The sequence below is a fragment of the Moschus berezovskii genome, chromosome 6, assembly GCF_049115385.1.
Source record: "Moschus berezovskii isolate FMDL1 chromosome 6, NW_MosBer_1.0, whole genome shotgun sequence".
Lineage (NCBI taxonomy): Eukaryota > Metazoa > Chordata > Mammalia > Artiodactyla > Moschidae > Moschus > Moschus berezovskii.
The window spans coordinates 54,890,854-54,913,817 of NC_142465.1; the positions used below are offsets into that span (position 1 = coordinate 54,890,854).

Sequence of the window (22,964 nt, forward strand, 5' to 3'; positions counted from 1 at the left end):
TATCAATATCCATTAAAAATATCTACCAAAATGTGTCCCTTTGTTTTTATAATTAATATGCTTTTAAATTTTCTTTAGGGATCAATAATGACAAATAAAGGAAAAGAAATATTTTCTCATTGTTAACAATTCATAATCTACATACTTGTCAGATACTTAGCCATTTATTTGGCTTTGCATTTTATTTGCATATGGCTATGCTATTATATGTGTCAATGTAAACAACTTTGTAAATTCATTAAGCATTTAAAGATATGGTTTTAACTTAGACTTGTAAAGACCTTGCTCTCTTGAGTCTAAACTGCTCAAGAAAAATTCTATTGCCTTTTAGTATTCAAAAATTTCTTTAAAACACTTTGTTGGAAAAAAATACTTTGTTGGATTAAAACCAAATTATATTCTATTTTTTTCCTGAAGATACTTTGTAAGCCTTATGGCTTACAATTTTATATCATTAAATTCCTAGTCCTTCCTTATTACCTGATTAACCTATTTCTTAGTATTGTTTTCTTTTAAAAAAATTAGTTTTTGTCAATAAGTAGCATAACTAGTGAATTAGATTTTAAAAGTTTTATGTTTTACCAAATTTTAATTCAACAAATAATTCTTGGGTATCTACTATATCCAAGGTACTAAGTTCAATACTGATGACTTACTAGGATTAGTGAAAAAATCCATTTATGACCTTTGGGAGTGTTTTGTCTCTGTGTAATTCTCTTGGCTCATCTTATTGGTAAACGAGAGTCTCTCTCCATACTTAAAATGGGAGTGTCTTAAAGAAACATTATCTTTACCTTTATTTTTGTCTTTCTTTTTCTTCAGTTGGAACACTGAGTAGGTAGAGTAGGCTGAATAATGGCCCCCAAAGATAACAGATCCTACTTCCTGTTATAAAAGGCACCTTACTGTGAAAAGGGTCTTTGCAGATGTGTTCAAGTTAATGATCTTGAGAGGGGGAAGATTATTGTGAATTATCTGATGGGCCATAAATGTTACCACATATATCGTCATTAAAGAAAGTCAAAAGGAGACTTGAAAGACACACACATACACCCCGAGGAGAAAATGATATGAAGATAGAAAAAAAGTTTAGAGTGATGTAGCCACAAATCAAGGAATGCCAGCAGCCACCAGCAGCTGGAAGGTAAGCTGCAGGAAAGGCAAGGAACCGATTCTCCTCCAAAAGTGTCTGGAGAAAGTATTGCCCTATTTCTATCCAGTGATACTGATTTTGGCTGTTGAGCCTCCAGACTGTAAGAGAATAAATGTCTGTTGTTTTAAGTCATGCAGTTTGTGGACATTTGTTACAGCAGACATAAGATCACTAGCACAGTGGCTAAGTTGTCTCATGGTTAAGAGCAAGCTGTGGGGGTAGCAGAGAAATAGCTTGAGGCTGTGAATCCCAACACATTTCAGTTTGTATTCGGGCTTTGCCATTTTCTAGAGCAGTTGACTTAAACTCTATGAATTTCGATATCCTTGTTTGTAAATTGGACATAGTAAAGCCTATGTGGTTACGGTAAGTTATTGGTTTAATAGGACTTCCCAGGTGGCGCTAGTGTTAAAGAACTCATCTAACAGTGAAGGAGACTTAAGAGACGTGGTTTTTTGATCTCTGGGTCAGGAAGATCCCCTGGAGAAGGAAATGGCAGCCCACTCCAGTATTCTTGCCTGGAGAATCCCATGGACAGTGGGGCCTGGTGAATTACAGTCCATAGTGTCACAAATAGTTGAACATGACTTAAGCGACTAAGTGTGCACGCACGTGCGTGCACACACACACACACAAACACACACAAACAGACACATACACATTGGTTTAATAATCCTTAGAATAGCCTCTGGAACTGAATAAATGTGCAATAAATCATACCTTTTATCAATAATATCACTAATGTTTATAACATGCAAGCACTGAAAATCTGACTCTCTTGCATAGAAACTGACACTTTGCTTCTCACTCACAAGTGACTAAAAATAGTGGCAGAGAGCAAAGCCACAGAGAACCAAGTACAAAAAATATATCAAATTGAATACCAGATCATTTGCTGGACACATGAACCACACATATTTTCCTCTTTAGTTGCTAAGGAAATTTGTGTGTTCAGCTAAATTAAAATGCTATTAGCTAAGAGATACATTTCATGAGTGTTAATTAAGATGAGCCATACTTTTGCAAATAAGTCCATGGCCCAGAATAATGAATTTTGAATAAACAAAATATAAATTTTTCTCCTTATAAGAATTGGAATCAACTCAAAGGAAAACTGGGAAATGATTGCAATAGCAGAGCACGCAAAGGAAGAGAACCTAGGTGATCCCTGTCACCCCAAAGGAGGACATGGTTTAGGAGTACTAAAGCGGTATTCTGCCTAAAAGACAATGATACTCTCCCAATTCTAGTCTCTGCTCAGAAAATGCTATTCAAAGGATGGGTTTATCAGCAATTCTCTCTGTCACTGTAGAAATTATACTGCAATCTCACTGAATTAAAGTCGATTCATCTGTTAATAAATCATGACAGCAGAAATGAACATACTATTAAAAAGCTATTCCTTCTACATCCTATGATCTATAAACATTTATTCAAGGATCTAACTATATACCTGAATGTGGAGCCATAATGAATTTATGTGTCTGGATGGGAAGACTTACTACTGTAAATATCAAGTCTTCTCAAAATTATAGTCAGTGTACACACAATAAAAATTTGATAGGATTTTAAAAGCTAATGTTAAAGGTCATCTTTAAGAGGAAATGTCCAACAGGAGAAAGCTTTCACAGATGATACCTATATTTACTACCTTGATTGTCATGATGGTCTCATGGGTATATATGTGTGTTAAAATGCATCAAAATATACCCTTGATACAAGTACAGTTTACTGTATTTCTGTTATACCTCAATAAAGCTGTTAAATTATGACAAAAGAGTAAGTGTTCAAGAACTGTTTAGAAAATTCTGAAAAATGAAAAAGAATGATGAGGAATTAGCCTTATTAGATGTTAAAACATACCACAAAATTAGAATTTGACTATCCATAGACAAGAATACACAGAAGAACTGTACAAAAAAGATCTTCACAACCCAGATAATCATGATGGTGTGATCACCCACCTAGAGCCGGACATCTTGGAATGTGAAGTCAAGTGGGCCTTAGAAAGCATCACTATGAACAAAGCTAGTGGAGGTGATGGAATTCCAGTTGAGCTATTTCAAATCCTGAAAGATGATGCTGTGAAAGTGCTGCACTCAATATGCCAGCAAATTTGGAAAACTCAGCAGTGGCCACAGGACTGGAAAAGGTCAGTCTTCATTCCAATCCCAAAGAAAGGCAATGCCAAAGAATGCTCAAACTACCGCACAATTGCACTCATCTCACACGCTAGTAAAGTCATGCTCAAAATTCTCCAAGCCAGGCTTCAGCAATACACGAACCTTGAACTTCCAGATGTTCAAGCAGGTTTTAGAAAAGGCAGAGGCACCAGAGATCAAATTGCCAACATCCGCTGGATCATGGAGAAAGCAAGAGAGTTCCAGAAAAACATCTATTTCTGCTTCATTGACTATGCCAAAGCCTTTGACTGTGTGGATCACAATAAACTGTGAAACATTCTGAAAGAGATGGGAATACCAGACCACCTGATCTGCCTCTTGAGAAACCTGTATGCAGGTCAGGAAGCAACAGTTAGAACTGGACATGGAACAAAAGGCTGGTTCCAAATAGGAAAAGGAGTACGTCAAGGCTGTATATTGTCACCTTGCTTATTTAACTTCTATGCAGAGTACATCATGAGGAACGCTGGGCTGGAAGAAGCACAAGCTGGAATCAAGATTGCCGGGAGAAATCTCAATAACCTCAGATATGCAGATGATACCACCCTTGTGGCAGAAAGTGAAGAGGAACTAAAAAGCCTCTTGATGAAAGTGAAAGAGGAGGATTAATGGGAAAAGTTTTGGCAGGAGCTGGAGGCGCCTGCGGAGCCTGCGGGACTGCGGCGGCGGCGGTGGCACAGGGGGCAGCCAGGACAGCTCCTCCCACCCACCTGGTAGAAGCAGCAAAGCTGGTGTCTGCTGACTTGGAAATGAGCAGATGACTTCCAGGATTGGGAAATATTTGCTGACTCAGGCTCAGAATCACAACATCTCAGGCCTTGTGTGGTGTTTTGGGGTATGCACATGGTACTCACGCAGTGGCTTCTGTTCACCAACAGATGAGGACAGATGCACCAAAGAGACCTCTCCCAGAGCTGCTCTCCACTCTCACTGCTGGACCAGCTGCAGATGGGCTGTGATGGGGCCTTGTGTGGCAGCCTCAACATGGAGTGTCGGGTGTGTGGGGACAAGGCGTCTGGCTTCCACTACGGTGTTCACGCGTGTGAGGGATGCAAGGGCTTCTTCCGTCGGACGATCTGCATGAAGCTGGAATAGGAGAAATGTGAGCGGATCTGCAAAATCCAGAAGAAGAACCGCAACAAGTGCCAGTACTGCCACTTCCAGAAATGCCTGGCACTGGGCAAGTCACACAATGCCATCTGCTTCGGCCGGATGCCAGAGGCTGAGAAGAGGAAGCTGGTGGCGGGGCTGACAGCCAACGAGGGGAGTCAGCACAACCCCCAGGTGGCCAACCTGAGGGCCTTCTCCAAGCACATCTACAGCGCCTACCTGAAGAACTTCAACATGACCAAAAAGAAGGCCCGCGGCATCCTCACCGCCAAGGCCAGCCACACGGCGCCCTTTGTGATCCACGACATCGAGATGCTGTGGCGGGCGGAGCAGGGCCTGGTGTGGCCGCAGCTGGTGAGCGGCCTGCCCCCTGACAAGGAGATCAGCGTGCACGTGTTCTACCGCTGCCAGTGCACCACGGTGCAGACCGTGCGCGAGCTCACCGAGTTCGCCAAGAGCATCCCCAGCTTCGGCGACCTCTTCCTCAACGACCAGGTGACCCTGCTCAAGTACGGCATGCACGAGGCCATCTTCGCCATGCTGGCCTCCATCGTCAACAAGGACGGGCTGCTGGTGGCCAACGGCACTGGCTTTGTCACCCGGGAGTTCCTGCGCAGCCTCTGAAAGCCCTTCAGTGACATCATTGAGCCCAAGTTCGAGTTTGCCGTCAAGTTCAACGCCTTGGAACTTGACGACAGTGACCTGGCTCTCTTCATCGCGGCCATCATTCTGGGCGGAGACCGGCCAGGACTAATGAACGTGTCTCAGGTGGAGGCCATCCAGGACACCATCCTGCCCGCCCTCGAGTTCCACCTGCAGGCCAACCACCCCGACGCCCAGTACCTCTTCCCCAAACTGCTGCAGAAGATGGCCGACCTGCGGCAGCTGGTCACCGAGCACGCCCAGATGATGCAGCGGATCAAGAAGACGGAGACGGAGACCTCGCTGCACCCCCTGCTCCAGGAGATCTACAAGGACATGTACTGAAGGTGGCGGTCAGGGCCGGCGCCCACCATGGGGCTTCTCCCAGGACCAGCCCCTGAGCACTGCGTGCCCGAGCAGCGGGATCACTCTCACTTGGCAGGACTCACGGCTTCTGGCTCCCTGTACCGCAGCCTCCCTTCCCTCCTCAGCACCTCCTCTGCTCCTTCTCTTCCTCACTGTAGGTCTCATGCTTCCGGCCTCTCTCCCCCTCCCTTTCTCTCTCCCTCTCCCCGTCTGTCCCTCTTTGTCTTCCTCTGAGACAGTTTGCGTCACTTCACCAGCAGCTAGAACAGGGCCCGAGCAGGAGGGGTGCGGCCTGCCCTCTGTTCCGCGGTCACCTTCTCCCATCTTCACAGCCAAGGAGCCCAAAGAAACACTAAGCGCTCTGGGCCTGGCTTCCTGGGGAAGCCAAGCAGCCCTGAGTTGACTGCAGAGCAGCCCTTCGTCCCTGGGTCCCTGCCAGGGGCCGCCCCCTGAGATGGTCACTGCCCTGCTAAGGCCACAGCTGCCCCCCAATTCCCGCCGTCCTCCTGGTCTTCTTTTCACTGATCTTCCAGGCCAGCATCACTGATGGCCCCGTGCTGGCTGCTGGGGTACACCCCTCCAGCCTGGATAGAGTTGGGGTTCCCTCCGGGTGAGTGTCCCCACACCTCCACTGAAGAGAAGCGAGCTTTACGGGAGGTAGAGGTTGGTGGAGTGGTTCCCCCACCAGCACCCAAGCTCTCCCTGCTGCAGCCACCGAGTCCTGCCACCATGTCAGCTCCGCAGCTCCCCCCCACCACCCCGCCCCCCGCCGGGGCCTGGCCGCACACCCACCTGTGCCCGCAGGAGACAGCCTTGCTCCAGCCCAGCTGCAGCTCCCACCCACACACTCCCCCCCAGCACACCCCCTAAGAGCACTGAACTCACTTTAACAGGGGCCTCCTCGCCCCTCTCCCTCCACTCCTGGAGGCAAGTGAGGGCCCAGAGGGGCCAGGGGTGGCCACAGAGCTTCGGCCCAGTTCCCTGGACTGGGCCAGATGTCTGGGGGGGGGAGGGTGGGGTCCTGCGAACCCAGCCCAGCACCTGCTCACAGATCCTGAACATCTGTGACCCCCATGTGTTGCAACAGCTCTGCTGCACCCCTATTTCCTTGTATTTGGCCCAGCCGGCTGCCTGGAACTCTCCCTGCACCACCTTGGGTGACCAGGACCTCCAGGCCCAGCCCCACTCCTTGCCCCGTCCATCCCCCCAGTGACAAGCACTTGCCACCTCCACCTTGGGATGGAGCCCAGCTTGGAGGCTGGCCCAGTGGAGAACAGAGCCCGCCCAGGTTGCCTTTCCAGAGGGAAGTGGACCTGGAAGGGTGAGGGGCTGGCTGGGGTCTCTGAGAAAGGTTGCAGGAGACGCGGGGTGAGAGCCCAGGCTTCCTGGGACCTGTCTGGTCTTCCCCAGGGACCCTTCCACACCCCCAATCACTCTCTATGGCAAATTCTTCCCTCCGGACCCTATTCTTCCCTACCTGCCCTCTCCCCACCGCCACACACACTACCCTCATCCCCTGCCCGGTCTGATACTGAGGAACGCAGCTCTTCTCAGTGTCTGAACAGTCTCCAAAATGGAAATGTATATTTTTGCTAGGAGCTCCAGCTTCCTGTGTTTTTGATATAAATAGTGTATACAAACTGATGGAACTTTAAATAAATGGGAATTAAATATTTAAAAAAAAAAAAAAGAAAGTGAAAGAGGAGAGTGAAAAGGTTGGCTTGAAGCTCAACATTCAGAAAACAAAGATCATGGCATCAGGTCCCATCACTTCATGGGAAATAGATGGGGAAACAGTGGAAACAGTGTCAGACTTTATTTTTTTGGGCTCCAAAATCACTGCGGATGCTGATTGCAGCCATGAAATTAAAAGACGTTTACTCCTTGGAAGGAAAGTTATGATCAACCTAGATAGTATATTAAAAAGCAGAGACATTACTTTGCCAACAAAGGTCCGTCGAGTCAAGGCTATGGTTTTTCCAGTGGTCATGTATGGATGTGAGGGTTGGACTATAAAGAAAGTTGAGCGCTAAAGGATTGATGCTTTTGAACTGTGGTGTTGGAGAAGACTTTTGAGAGTCCCTTGGACTGCAGGGAGGTCCAACCAGTCCATCCTAAAGGAAATCAGTCCTGGGTGTTCACTGGAAGGACTGATGCTAAAGCTGAAACTCCAATACTTTGGCCACCTGATGTGAAGAGCTGATTCATTTGAAAAGACCCTGATGCTGGGAGGGATTGGGGGCAGGATGAGAAGGGGACGACAGAAGATGAAATTGTTGGATGGCATCACCGACTCAGTGGACATGGGTTTGGGTGGACTCTGGGAGTTGGTGATGGACAGGGAGGCCTGGTGTGCTGTGATTCATGGGGTCGCAAAGAGTCGGACACGACTGAGTGACTGAACTGAACTGAAGACAATAGATGAATGAAGGAAAAAAAGTGTACAAAAACACATGTACCTGACATTCTAAGCTATTCACAAATCCTTGAGATAATAAAGGGAGCAATCTAAAACTCTGGTTAGTTAAAAAAAATTTTTTCGGAATGGACCAGGAGAGAGAGAAAGAGAGAGAGACTGATAATGCATAGGCACACTTGAGAGATCCAAGGTTTAACATTCTTAAAAAAGATACAGTTAAATCTTAAGTGTCCTCATTAATCGGAACAAGTTATTCCTTTATTCCTTTTTATTGTATCTATATGAGACCACAGATGTTAGCTGAACCTACTGTGGTAATCATTTCACAATGTATGCAAATATAACCATCATGTTGTATGCCTTAAACTTCTACAGTCATGTACGATTACATCTCAGTAAAACTTGGAAGAAAAAAATTTTATGTACATGTGTGAAAAAGGATACAGGTGATGGGTTATACAAAATGTAAGTTCTCTTACACTGTTGGTGGGAATGCAAACTAGTACAGCCACTATGGAGAACAGTGTGGAGATTCCTCAAAAAACTGGAAATAGAACTGCCATATGATCCAGCAATCATACTGCTGGGCATACACACCAAGGAAACCAGAATTGAAAGAGACACATGTACTCCAATGTTCATTGCAGCACTGTTTATAATAGCTAGGACATGGAAGCAACCTAGATGTCCATCTGCAGACGAATGGATAAGAAAGCTTTGGTACATATACACAATGGAGTATTATTCAGCCATTAAAAAGAATACATTTGAATCAGTTCTAATGAGGTGGATGAAATTGGAGCCTATTATACAGAGTGAAGTAAGCCAGAAAGAAAAACACCAATGCAGTATACTAACGCATATATATGGAATTTAGAATGATGCAAATGATAACCCTGTATACGAGACAGCAAAAGAGACAGATGTATAGAACAGTCTTTGGGACTCTGTGGGAGAGGGTGAGGGTGGGATGATTTGGGAGAATGGCATTGAAACACGTATGTTGTCATATGTGAAACGAATCACCAGTTCAGGGTCGATGCATGTTATAGGATGCTCGGGGCTGGTGTGTGGGGATGACCCAGAGGGAGGATAAAGGGAGGAGGGAGGTGGGAGGGGGGTTCAGGAGGGGAACTTATGTAAACCCGGGGCGAATTCATGTCAATGTATGGCAAAACCAACCAATATAATACTGTAAAATAATTTGCCTCCAATAAAAAATAAATTAATTACTTAAAAAAAATATATAAGTTCTCTGTTAGCTGTAATAGGTAGAAAGATGGAGAGAATGAGCTTAGTTGCAGAATAAGTTTGTAGAGTTGGTAGTTGCAAGATGAAGCAGTTGGCATCTTATGACTTTAGTTTTTATAATGATGTAGAGTAAAAGAAAAGTTATTAGCTGAGAATAAGGGAAGGAGGAAAGCTTACTAGTATGAAGAGAGTTATACAGCAACTTACTTGTAATAGAATTGCTGGATAATTGAGATTTGAGTTGAGTAACGTGAAGTGAAAACAGTTTGCCGAGGTGCATTTTTTTCCATTTTTTACAGAGGTTCAACAGTAAATAATAGAGAAGACGGAGAGTCACAGACATCTAATGAGCATGCTCAAACTGTCTTTGTGGCTGGCATCAGTTAGCAAACAGTCATCTGCTATCCATTACATGTGAGACACTGTGTGGGGCATTAAGGAAAATGTAAAATGGAAAGAAGGACTTTTCCTTAAAGATATTTGAGTCTAAACAAGGTTATCCTGGAAATAAGTCAGTGGAAGACAGGAGTGCAAGGCCATTCTAACAAAGGATTACTTGAGTTCCTCTACTGGTGACAGGAAAAGAGAATCTGGGGGTTCATTGCACAGTCAAAATAATATTTACTAGAAATTCTTCCTGCAAGAGCACACACTTGAATCTCAAGAAGAAAAAATATTTTTAATGGCATCTTTATTTTCCAGGACTAGTTTACTGCTCACATTTATGCACTGGGCAGTTTACTTAGATCAAGATTATCTTCTTACTGTTAGCTTTAAATAGTGTCACATATTGGTTAAATGCACAGATTTGGGTTAGACAAGCCTAGTTTCAATCCAAATTCAATGTAGGTTCCACCATTTCTCATACACAAGCAACTCTGTGTCTGAAACTGCAGAGGGTTTGAAATTTTGCATCACTTTCAGCTAACAAGTTAGCATGCTTCAGTTTCGTGGAGATTGGCACATGACATGAGATTCCTGGATCAGAGACAAAGAACTCTGTTTCAGCGACTTGGTTGGATGGCATCACCGACTCAATGGATATGAGTTTGAGTAAACTCTGGGAGTTAGTGATGGACAGGGAGGACTGGCGTGCTGCAGTCCATGGAGTTGCAAAGAGTCTGACATGCCTGGGCAAACTGAACTGACTGGCAGCAAGCAGACAGCATGAGCTTCATGTTACTATAGGTTCTCCCTGTTCCCAAGAACCAGGGGGCGATGATGAGCAACCAACTCCAGTATTCTTGCCTGGAGAATCCCATAGACGGAGAAGCCTGGTAGGCTACCGTCCACGGGGTCGCAAAGAGTCGGACACGACTGAGTGACTTTACTTAATTATTTACTTACTTAAGGAATCCTTCACTAGGAAACCCAAATCTTGTATAAGGGGGCCGCCAGAAAACCTGTCCAACTTTTGCCTCAGTAAAAGATATTATTTTTATGATCCTGGATAGCAAGAAATCTACCCTCAGCAACAGAGAAAGATAGTATGTCTAACTTTCAAGGCTTTTGCTTCACAAACATCCTCAAGAAGATAGTCTGGAACAAAGGGTATTGGTGTCTCTGCGCAGGAGACATGAAGAACTGTGAATGACACAGAAAGAATTGTCTCCCAACACCTTGGGAAAACAACTTGATCTCTCAAATTGAGAAAGATAAAACCCTCCAATTATGCAATTTCCAGAACATCAAGACTGCAGAGAGTTAGTTCAGAGGATACATGAAGCTGGAGGCTTTCAAACATAGATGGAGAATTAACAGCTTTTGTTCTCTAACCTGTAAACATAGGAGGTAATAACTATCTGTAGCATTATTTGATCAGTTAATGTTAAATCATTAAATCAGCTAATCATTAAATCACTTATTCCATACCCCAAAATATGTGTCCCTTCCTTCCAGTCAGAAGTATGGACCATTTTTAAGAGGCTGAGATAGCAACATGTATTTTGAATTTTCATTCTTCTCACAATTTTCTCACATTTATCTTCACTTCTTTTGAAAAGTTCTTACATGTTTGACCCATGAAGGATTTTGTATTCTCTGATTTTAAGTAATTCACCCAGAGATTAAATATTGTATAGAACTGGAAAGAAAGCTTCTTAGTCCTATATCACTATTTTATAGAGAGAAGACTAGGAACTTAGATTCAAAAGGTTAAAATTATATTTAAAAATTCCTTTGTTTAAAATATTCATAAGTTCTTAATATCTATGGCAAACATATTTGACAGTATGAAATACCAGAAGACTAACTCAGAGTTAAGATAGATTAAAACATACACATACATATATTGCCAAAATGTAGAAATGCCATGAGACATGATTTGTTTGCTCATTTAAACAAAATAAATTGTAATTAAATGAGTTTATTTTTCTCATCTAAAAATGGAGAAAGTAATAAAACTTGTCTTGAATCAATGTTGGTAGAATTAACTGAGATTAAAAGGGCTTTGTTAACTGCAAAGTTTTATAAAATATCATTCCTCTGTGTTTTTAGAAATAAAGCGATTGTGAAAAACAAGAAATCTGGCATTACAGAAGGCAATAATGAAAAAGTATCTTGGAAACTGTAAATTATTATGCAAATCCAAGTTTTTATATAGGGGGACAGTTACAGAAACACTGAATTTCTCCACTTTAAATAATTAGCAGCTTAAACTAGACCAGAAAAACTCATTTTTTTGTTTACTTTTTAAAAATTAAAAATAAAACATTGTATAAGGCATGGTTTGAGCAGAAAACAGAAAGATCTTAGGCATTTTAAGCACGAGCAGGTTTGAAATAGGGAACTGTACCATATTGCAAAGGAGGTTAAGAGTCAAGAGAAGTGTTAGCTGGGAAATCAGAAAGTGTCAGAGATAATTGGAAACTCTTGTCAGTGATCTTGGTAGCCAGAAGCATCAAAATAACTGATTCACAGAACTGACACAAACTGCTGTAAAACCTCCTGCTGGCCATTTTCTGAAGACCAAGCATATGCCTACTGATGGCCAGGAGTTTTGCTACTGGGTGTTTTTCCTTGGCAGAATCTTAAAGGAAGCCTGCTAGTAAGGAGTTCTGGGACACATTATTGGCATGTGTCCAATGCCTAAAATTTAAGGGAGAGCAGAGATGAAATGGGATAGACACTGGAAGAAACAAATAAGCGGACAAATAAATATCACAGCAGACTAAAACCACCCTAACATCATCAAAACATTGATGTGGAAATGTACATATAATATTTATGTATACACTTATTACAAAATGAAGCCCATCCAACAATCAGCGCATTCCAGAGACAGAACTTTGCTTATATCCTAGAAGCCTTCTTTATCCAAGCACCTTTCCTTTCCCATGGGATCAATCACTACTCTGATTTTCATGATCATAATTTCTAGCAGATCTTTTTTTTAATTGAAATATAACTGATATAACATTATATTAGTTGTAGACTTACAATATAATGATTCAATATTTGTATATATTGTGAAATGATCATCACAATAAGTCTAGTTAACATCCATTCCCCTCACATAATTTACAGATCTTTTTCTTGTCCTGAGAATTTTTAAGATCTATTCTCTTAGCAACTTTCAAATATACAGTACAGTACTACTCACTACAGTCATCATGCTATACATTATATCGCTAGGACTTATTTAGTTTATAACTGAAATGTTATTTGTATTTTGTATCTTGCTTTTTAATATGAATATTATGTATTTGAGGCTATTCCGTGTCCTTTTACATAGTTGCAGTGGTTCATTTTTGTTGCTATATAGTATTCCATTGGAGAATATACCACAAGCTTGTTTACCCATTTTACTATTTTAATTGTTTTGGTACAGTCATAATGCTGTTATAAATATTCAGTTATTCTGAGTGTATGTGTGTTTCTCAAAGGTATATAATTAAAAGTGGAATTGTTAAGTCACAGGTAAATGTATATTCAGCTTTACTGGAAAATGTCAAACTGTTTTCTAAAGTGGCTGTCCCTACTTTCTTGCCAATGTTCAGAGTAATATAAACATACTCCATATTCTCAGTAAAATATGTTAATGTTTAAATTTTTACTACTCTTGTGGGAGTGTAATATAATTTAATGTACTACCTGATCATTAATAAATAAAAGATAACACAGTAGAAAATAAGAAAAAAGGCTTCATCAGGTGCTTCACTAAGAAGAAATCCTTGAACACTCTGAGGATTTTTCCTACTTTGAATTTTTTCTTATTCAATTTTCACAGCCCAGAATGCTCCCCTGCATTTTGTATGACTGGATCTTTTCCTTCAGTTAGCAACTTTCTGAGTGGCCATTCTTGTCCATCTTATCTAAATTTGACCTTACTTTTTTTCTTTGTCAGGATACCTATTCTTTTGCATGGTAGTATGTACCACAATTTTTGTACTTATCTATTTGTTTTCTTGTTTCTCCATTTTGTTAAATTATAGGTACTACAATGGTCAAGGCTATACTTGTCTAGTTAATGATCATATCTTATTTTGACTGGCACATAGGCGATGCTCCATAAATATTTGTTAAATAAATGAAATGGCTTGCCATTTGAAACAAAACAATATAAAATTAAACTTCAGTTCTTTCTTTACAAACAAATTTATGCTTAAACACATTCCATTTGGACTAAAGAGTTATATTAATACTGAAATCCTAAAAGTTTTAAAATTAAAAATCATAGGAGATAATTTTTACAAACCTGACCCTAAAAGTAGTCATCATAAAGGAAAAGATTAAGTAATCTAGGTAAAAATTAAAATCCATTAGATAAAAATTTCATTAACAACATTAAAAGAAAGATGACTAAGAAAAAATTTTGCTAAATGTATAATAGATGGCTGATAACTTTAACAAAAATAAAATTTTAGTATTCAACAAGTAAAGTATAACACATAACTGTAAAATTAAGTATATGTCAATAAAATAATTTTACAAAAAAAATAGATTCAGTGAACATATCGGAGAGGTCAACCTCATCAGAAATTATCTAATGAAGAGATTAATTTTAAAGAAATAATATTAGATAGGAAAGGATAAAAAGAAAAATTACATTTGTTTTGGTAGAGTGAGAAGGGAAATAGGGCGTTTATATTGAAATAATTTTTCTTGTATTCAAGCTAATTGAAATAGAGAGTCCTCTTAAAGCCAGGCATTTATTCTAAGCATATACACCACAACAATGGTAAATATTTAAGATTAAGTGCTGCTGCTACTGCTGCTGCTGCTAAGTTGCTTCGGTCATGTCCGACTCTGTGCGACCCCATAGACAACACCAGGCTCCACCGTCCCTGGGATTCTCCAGGCAAGAACACTGGAGTGGGTTCCCATTTCCTTCTTCAATGCATAAAAGTGACAAGTGAAAGTGAAGTCGCTCAGTCGTGTCTGACTCTTAGCGAACCCATGGACAGCAGCCTACCAGGCTCCTCCGTCCATGGGATTTTCCAGGCAAGAGTACTGGAGTGGGGAGCCAGTGCCTTCTCCAAGATTAAGTGCAGTGTTGTTTAAAACAGGAAAAATTAGAACCCTCCTAATGATTGTTAAGAGGGCATATTTTAACCAAATTACAATGAACAACTATAAAATGGAATAATAATATACAGGCATTGCAACATGGGTTGTTATTTATGCCATGCAAAAATGCTGAAAATACACTGTAAGCTGAAAAATAGTTTTCAAAAACAATATGTATAGTGCTGTTGCTGCTGCTAAGTCTTTTCAGTAGTGTCCAACTCTGTGTGACCTCATAGGTGGCAGCCCACCAGGCTCCCCCGTCCCTGGGATTCTCCAGGCAAGAACACTGGAGTGGGTTCCCATTTCCTTCTCCAATGCATGAAAATGAAAAGTGAATGTGAAGTCGTTCAGTCATGTCTGACTCTTAGCGACCCCATGGACTGCAGCCTACCAGGCTCCTTGTCCATGGGAGTTTCCAGACAAGAGTACTGGAGTGGGTTGCCATTGCCTTCTCCGATGTATAGTGCTAGTCTGCATTATTTAAAAAAGAGATCTAGAATTTAGCCATTTGGTCTCTCTAAGAATTCCTCAGTTTCTCTATCATTTATTTATGATTTAAAAACATTTAGAAGAATATTCAATAAATGTTAATAGCAGTTATCTTTGAATGTTATGTTTATAGCTAATTGTACTTTTTCCATATTAAGAACATTATGTAATTATTACATTATGTAATATATAACACTTAGACAAAACAACATATTTCTACTTGAAAAAGGTAAATGACCCATGTTTATCACAAAATTATTCACAATTGTCAAGATACAGACATAACCCAAATGCCTATCAATAGATGAATGGATAGAAAAGATGTGGCACATATACACCATGAGACATTATTCAGCTGCAAGAAAGCAAAGTATCCTCCCTTTTGGATCTTCCTCAACTGTATTATGCTAAGCGAGACAAGTCAGACAAGTACTATACAACCTCACTTAAAATGTTAAGCCCATAAAAACCAGAAAATAAAATGGAGAACAAAATGGATGGTAAGCCAGAGAGGATAAATGTGATGGTGTTTAAAGGTACAAACTTGTTATGAGTAGAAAATAATCCACAGAGATCTAATGCACAGTATAATGAATATAGACAATAATGTTGTATTATTAAAATCATTGCAGCACTTTTTACAATAGCTAGGAAATGGTAGCAATCTAGATATCCATAGATGGATGGATGGATACAGAAATTGTAGTACATATATACAATGGAATATTACTCAGCTATAAAAATGAATTTGAGTCAGTCCTAATGAGGTGGATGAACCTTGAGTCTATTGTACAGAATGAAGTAATTCAGAAAGAGAAAGGCAAATATTGTATATTAATGCATGTATATGCAATCTAGAAAGATGGTACTGATGAACCTATTTATAGGGCAGCAATGATGATTCATGGGGTCGCAAAGAGTCGGACATGACTGAGCAACTGAACTGAACTGAACTGAACTGAATGGAGATACAGACATAGAGAACAAACTTGTGGACACAGTAGGGGAAAGGGAGAGGGGACCAACTGAGAGAATAGCATGGAAACGTATACATGCCATGTGTAAAACAGGTAGCAAGTGGGAACTTGCTGTGTGACACAGGGACTTCCACCCAGTGCTCTGTGACAACTAGCGGGGTGCGGTGGGGAGGGAGACCAGAGAGGGGTTCATGAGGGAGGAGACATATGTAAACCTGTAGCTGATTCATGTTGATGTGTGGCGGAAACAAATGCAATATTATAAAGCAATTATCCTCCAAGAAAAAATTAATAAATGAGAATATAGAGAATACACAATTAAGTTTGGAAGGAAGAGCACAAAGTGGAAATATATACACATATAAGATAAATGATACTGAAGAATAGTAGAGGTTTATTAACAATTGTGTTTTTCTGAAAATATTAATTCCAAGTTCACATATAAAAAATACACTTGAAATTCCTCATGAGAAAACTGACTGTCAATTTCCTGTATGTTTTTGGTTTTAGTTACAAGTATGGCATAAATGACTATGTCAGAACTCCAATTTAAAACAAACAAATTAATAGATACTTAACCACTAGAAGGAAAGAAATTCTTGATTTTTTTCAAACTATAAATACAGTCTATCCAATTTTAGTTCAAGTCTTGGAGAAAACAACACATATTTTTGTATGTTATTTAAGTTCATATCCTGGTGGACATTTGGGATGTTCACTTTTCCCAGATTTATAAATAAAGGTCAGCTTCCCTGAACTTTGTGGACTATAGGTCACTTTATATTTTCCAATAATGTTCCTTAATGTCATTCAGCTTTTTTAACCCTGTTTTGAATACTAGGCAAAAGTTGTCAAAAGCGTGTTCTCTGGAACTGATTTCAAATATTGGCTCTGATACTTACTGATTGTGTGGTCTAAGGCTAGTTCCTAAAACTTGCTGGTTCTTCGTTTCCTTCTTTATACAGTAGACATTAAAATAAACCTATTTCATTAGTTTATCAGATGTATAGGCAAGGCTCTGGCTGATTGGATCCAGATGTATCCCAATTGTAAAAAACAATATAAAGAAAGATTGTCAACAGAGGACTACAGCAAGGAATTTCTGGAAGAAACAGGATGAGAAATATACTATGCCACCCAAATGAAAAAAAATGTGAATTTCCCCAAGGAAATTCCAGAATACAATCAAATTCTGGTGTGTGTTTACAAAGGCCTGGGCCATAGGCAGTTAGCATTTTAATTGAATGGGGGGATGATTATATTCAGCTTCCACTTTGAGGTCAAAGTTCACTAGTGAAGTGCTCTCAATGGGGAGTTTTGATACTTGAGCCATATTATGGAATTTAAATGCCTATAAGTACACAAATGTGAGTAAGCAATTAAAAAATGTTAATAAGGAAAGTCAGTGTTTTGAAAGAGAGCCTCGAACAATAAACAAACAAAAAAATCACCCAGAGGAAACAGGTAATACAGAGGGAAAAAAATCACTAAGATAAACAAAATAAGCAGCATTAGGAATTTGAAGCATATTTTGTCCATCATAAAGAAAATGCTGTTATGAGAAACTACTTTAATGGAAATTAAAAACTTTTTGATAAAAAAGAGAAAGGGATAGATCAGCTAAAAAATGGAGACACCACTGAAGACTAAACTACTGAACTGGATGATGAACTGGTTCACAGGGCTATGGTGGTGGTGGTTTAGTGGCTAAGTCATGTCTGACTCTTGCGACCCCATGGACTGTAGCCCACCAGGCTCCCTTGTTCAAGGGATTCTCCAGGCAAGAATACAGGAGTGGGCTGCCATTTCCTTCTTCAGGGGATCTTTTCACCCAGGAACCTGGGTCTTCTGCATTGCAGGCAGATTCTTTAGCAACTGGGCTATGAGGGAATCCCTCACAGGGCTATACCCAGAGTTGAATGCAAAAACAGACTTTTGGACTATGTGGGAGAAGATGAGGGTGGGATGATTTGAGAGAATAGCATAGAAACATTTATATTACCATATGTAAAATAGATGACCAGGGCAAGTTTGATGCATGAAGCAGGGCACTCAAAGCTGGTGCTCTGGGACAAACCAAAGGGATGGGGTGGGGAGGGAGGTGGAGGGGTGTTCAGGATGGGAGGACCCATGTGCACCCATGGCTGATTCATGTTGATGTATGGCAAAAACCACCACAGTGTTGTAAAGTAACTATCCTCCAATTTAAATAAACTAATTAATTAAAAAAAAAGTGCAAGCCAAGAAGTGTTTGTTAGAGCAAAGCTATGTCCTGGAGGATACACCTAGAGGCTAGAGGACCTTAAGATTAATGAGGAGATGATAAGAAAGAGCAGTGTGGAACAAAGAAACAAATAATTGAAGAAATAGAATAATGACTCTGGTATGGCAACCCACTCCAGTATTCTTGCCTAGAGAATCCGGTGGACAGAGGAGCCTGGTGGGCTGCTGTCCATAGGACTGCACAGAGTTGGACATTACTGCAGTGACTTAGCATGCATGCATGCATTGGAGAAGGAAATGGCAACCCACTCCAGTATTCTTGCCTGGAGAATCCCAGGGACAGAGGAGCCTGGTGAGCTGCCTCCTATGGGGTCGCACAGAGTCAGACATGACTGAAGCAACAGCAGCAGCAGCAGCAGCAGTATTCATTGAAGGGATCTTCTGAATGTTGGGCAGAAAGAATGGAGTGTTGGGGTGATGGTGATGAATGACATCCATGCTTAGAAACAGTGAGGTGAAGAGTCTGAAAGCCAAAGATAAAAAGAAAAATCTCAAAAGTTTCAAGAAAAAAAAAACAACTTACCAACTTAAAAAATATCAAAAAGATCAAACTAGATCACTCTTCTTATTAACAACATTAGATGCATGAAGATACAGTAATAATATCCTCACAATTCGAGACAGTACTACTGTTTTAATCAATAACTTTATACAGAAAATTGGTTTTCAAGTGTGAAAGTAAAATAAAGACAGATCTGTGAGAACCTCAGAAAGTTTACTACCTAAATACTTTTTGAGGGAATTTCTTGAGGCAGTAAAGCCAAGAAAAGTAAAGCTGAATTAAAAAAGAGAAACTCATGCTGCAAGAAGTAGTGGTGAGCAAAACAAAAAACGCAAATCAAACATACACCCCAAACTCTCATAAAATAAACAACTAGGTATAAATATTTACTCTTGAACTTGTACCACAGTATCCCCTCTAAGTTCAAGAAGGGGAACACATGTACACCTGGGGTGGATTCATGTCAGTGTATGGCAAAACCAACCAATATAATATTGTAAAGTAATTCAGTTCAGTTCAGTTCAGTTCAGTCGCTCAGTCATGCCCGACTCTCCGCGACCCCATGAATTACAGCACGCCAGGCCTCCCTGTCCATCACCAACTCCCGGAGTACACTCAAACTCATGTCTACAGAGTCGGTGATGCCATCCAGCCATCTCATTCTCTGTCGTCCCCTTCTCCTCCTGCCCCCAACCTTTCCCAGCATCAGAGTCTTTTCCAGTGAGTCAACTCGTCGCATGAGGTGGCCAAAGTATTGCAGCTTCAGCTTTAGCATCAGTCCCTCCAATGAACATCCAGGATTGATCTCCTTTAGAATGGACTGGTTGGATCTCCTTGCAGTATAAGGGACTCTCAAGAGTCTTCTCCAACATCACAGTTCAAAAGCATCGATTCTTCGGCGATCAGCTTTCTTCACAGTCCAACTCTCACATCCATACATGACCAAGGGAAAAACCATAGCCTTGACTAGACGGACCTTGGTTGGCAAAGTAATGTCTCTGCTTTTTAATATACTATCAAGGTTGGTCATAACTTTCCTTCCAAGGAGCAAGAGTCTTTTAATTTCATGGCTGCAATCAGCATCTGCAGTGATTTTGGAGCCCAAAAAAATAAAGTCTGACACTGTTTCCACTGTTTTTCCATCTATTTCCCATGAAGTGGTGGGACCAGATGCCATGATCTTTGTTTTCTGAATGTTGAGCTTCAAGCCAACCTTTTCACTCTCCTCTTTCACTTTCATTAAGAGGCTTTTGAGTTCCTCTTCACTTTCTGCCATAAGGGTAGTGTCATCTGCATATCTGAGGTTATTGATATTTCTCCCAGCAATCTTGATTCCAGTTTGTGCTTCTTCCAGCCCAGCGTTCCTCATGATGTACTCTGCATATAAGTTAAATAAGCAAGGTGACAATATACAACCTTGACGTACACCTTTTCCTATTTGGAACCAGTCTGTTGTTCCATGTCCAGTTCTAACTGTTGCTTCCTGACCTGCATACAGGTTTCTCAAGAGGCAGGTCAGGTGATCTGGGATTCCCATCTCTTTCAGAATGTTCCACAGTTTATTGTGATCCACACAGTCAAAGGCTTTGGCATAGTCAATGAAGCAGAAATAGATGTTCTTCTGAAACTCTTGCTTTCTCCATGATCCAGCGGATGTTGGCAATTTGATCTCTGGTGCCTCTGCCTTTTCTAAAACCTGCTTGAACATCTGGGAGTTCACGTTTTGCATACTGCTGAAGCCTGGCTTGGAGAATTTTGAGCATGACTTTACTAGCGTGTGAGATGAGTGCAATTGTGCGGTAGTTTGAGCATTGTTTGGCATTGCCTTTCTTTGGGATTGGAATGAAGACTGACCTCTTCCAGTCCTGTGGCCAGCGCTGAGTTTTCCAAATCTGCTGGCATATTGAGTGCAGCACTTTCACAGCATCATCTTTCAAGACTTGAAATAGCCTCAACTGGAATTCCATCACCTCCACTAGCTTTGTTAGTAGTGATGCTTTCTAAGGCCCACTTGACTTCACATTCCAAGATGTCTGGCTCTAGGTCAGTGATCACGTTATAGTGACTATCTTGGTCGTGAAGATCTTTTTTGTACAGTTCTTCTGTGTATTCCTGCCACCTCTTCTTAATATCTTCTGCTTCTGTTAGGTCCATACCATTTCTGTCCTTTATTGAGCCCATCTTTGCATGAAAGTAATTAGCCTAATAAAAAAGAAAGAAAGAAAAAAAAAGTGTCTACAAAGCAAAATTACAGTATTAAAGAAAGAACATTTGGGACAAAAATACCCAGATTTTTGCTGTAAAACATGAAATGGTAGTATAGGGGGAGAAATGACTGCTTGAATCTTTTCTTTCTTAGACTGGTGTTACACTCAGTGGTTAGCTCTTATACTTGAGAGAGCTTGGGGCTTGTGACCTGGGACCATAAACTGCAGTGCTCACACAAGGACAAACAGCTGCTTGAGCAACAGAAAACAAAGAAACTTAAAGGACTAAAATCACCACATGCATGTGCAGTTAGGGGAAATTATGAACAAGACACAGAAAGGCCAAAACCCACTGCCACTTCTGAGATGTGGGGAGCAGTAGCAGGGTACTGCATGGGCATTCTGCACACAGCACCAAGAAGGGGGTGGGCAGCCATCTAAGCCACCCCTCCTGTCTGACCCCTCATTACGCTCCCTCTTTACTCCATTTAAGGAACCCAGCTCATCCCACTTAGGGCAGGGAGCAAGGGAACCTGTTACTTGTTTTTACTTGAGCTGCAACTCAAGTCACAATAAATAAAGCTGAACTTGAATTTCTCATCTGGCCTCTTATCAATTTCTATTAATTAAAGAGTCCAAAAGCCCGAGGTGGTAACATATTGATAACTATTTATTTTTATATTGATAATGCCTATAGGTGAAACAGTTTTGTATAAATCCAAGGATAAGAATCAATCCTAAAAGAAATCAACCCTGAATATTCATTGGAAGGACTGATGCTGAACCTCCAAAACTTGGGCCACCTGATGCAGAGTTGACTGATTGGAAAAGACCCTGATACTGGGAAAGACTGAGATCAGGAGAACGGGGTGACAGAGGATGAGACTGTTGGATGGCATCACTGACTCAATGGATATGAGTTTGAGCAAATTCTGGGAGATAGTAAAGGACAGAGAAGCCTGGCGTGCTGCAGTCCATGGGGTCACAAAGAGTCAGATATGACTGAATGACTGAGCAATGAACAACAATAATGATAAATACAATACTGGAGTCAAGAGGGAAAAGATGGAAACTTTTTCAGATTTTAAAAGTATATCTACTCTCATTTTTGCTTGTGGATTTTATAGACCAATTTATGAAAAAAGTTTATCATATGTAGTTTTCCAGTACAAATGCACATTTCCTCTTCTATTGAGGTAAATAGATTCTGTTCATGACAATATTACAATTTTTTTACACTTTGAAAAGTAACTTTATATCTGTTATTTTAGTTGGTCTTTGCACAAATTCTATGAGATACTGTCATTTCCTTTGTTTTATAGATGTGGAAATTGAGACAGAGTTGAATGACTTACAAAGTACACATAGCCAATAAACATGGGCTGAGACTTAAACTTAGAGATGAAACCCACTGATGGATCCAACTGATATGCAATTATATTTGTGTTATCTATAGACAGGTTTATAATTTGCATGAAAGCTGTAACTTTCTTGGTGGAAAAACAGGAAACTTTCAAATGTGAAGATGGTGGACTCTGTCCCAATAGTTAAATACCTAGAGATTTCTTGCAGCTCTAGTGACTATCTTAAAAAGGACTGTCAATTTTTTTTGGACTTCTGCATACTGTATTCCTCACCTGAAGATGTATAATTCACATTTATACACTAAAGGCTCTGAGAAATCTCATTGGGAAGAGGTCTTTTAAACTTCAACTGGGTCTTGACTAACTCATTTACTAAGAATTACCTTTTAATGTATATATTAAGGTAAAATCTACTTTATGAAGTCTTAGTTTACTACTAGCCAGTTCAGTTTCTGCTGGAGAAGTATAATGATTGTCTAAAACTTGAGTGCATTTTTGAAACAATAATTT

At 40.5% G+C, this 22,964-nt stretch overlaps 1 pseudogene; it reads left to right on the forward strand.

Annotated features, from left to right (window-relative positions):
• Window positions 1-4,032: 4,032 nt before the first annotated feature.
• LOC129536410 (peroxisome proliferator-activated receptor delta pseudogene) lies at window positions 4,033-6,002 on the forward strand (annotated as a pseudogene).
• The last annotated feature ends 16,962 nt before the right edge of the window (window positions 6,003-22,964 follow it).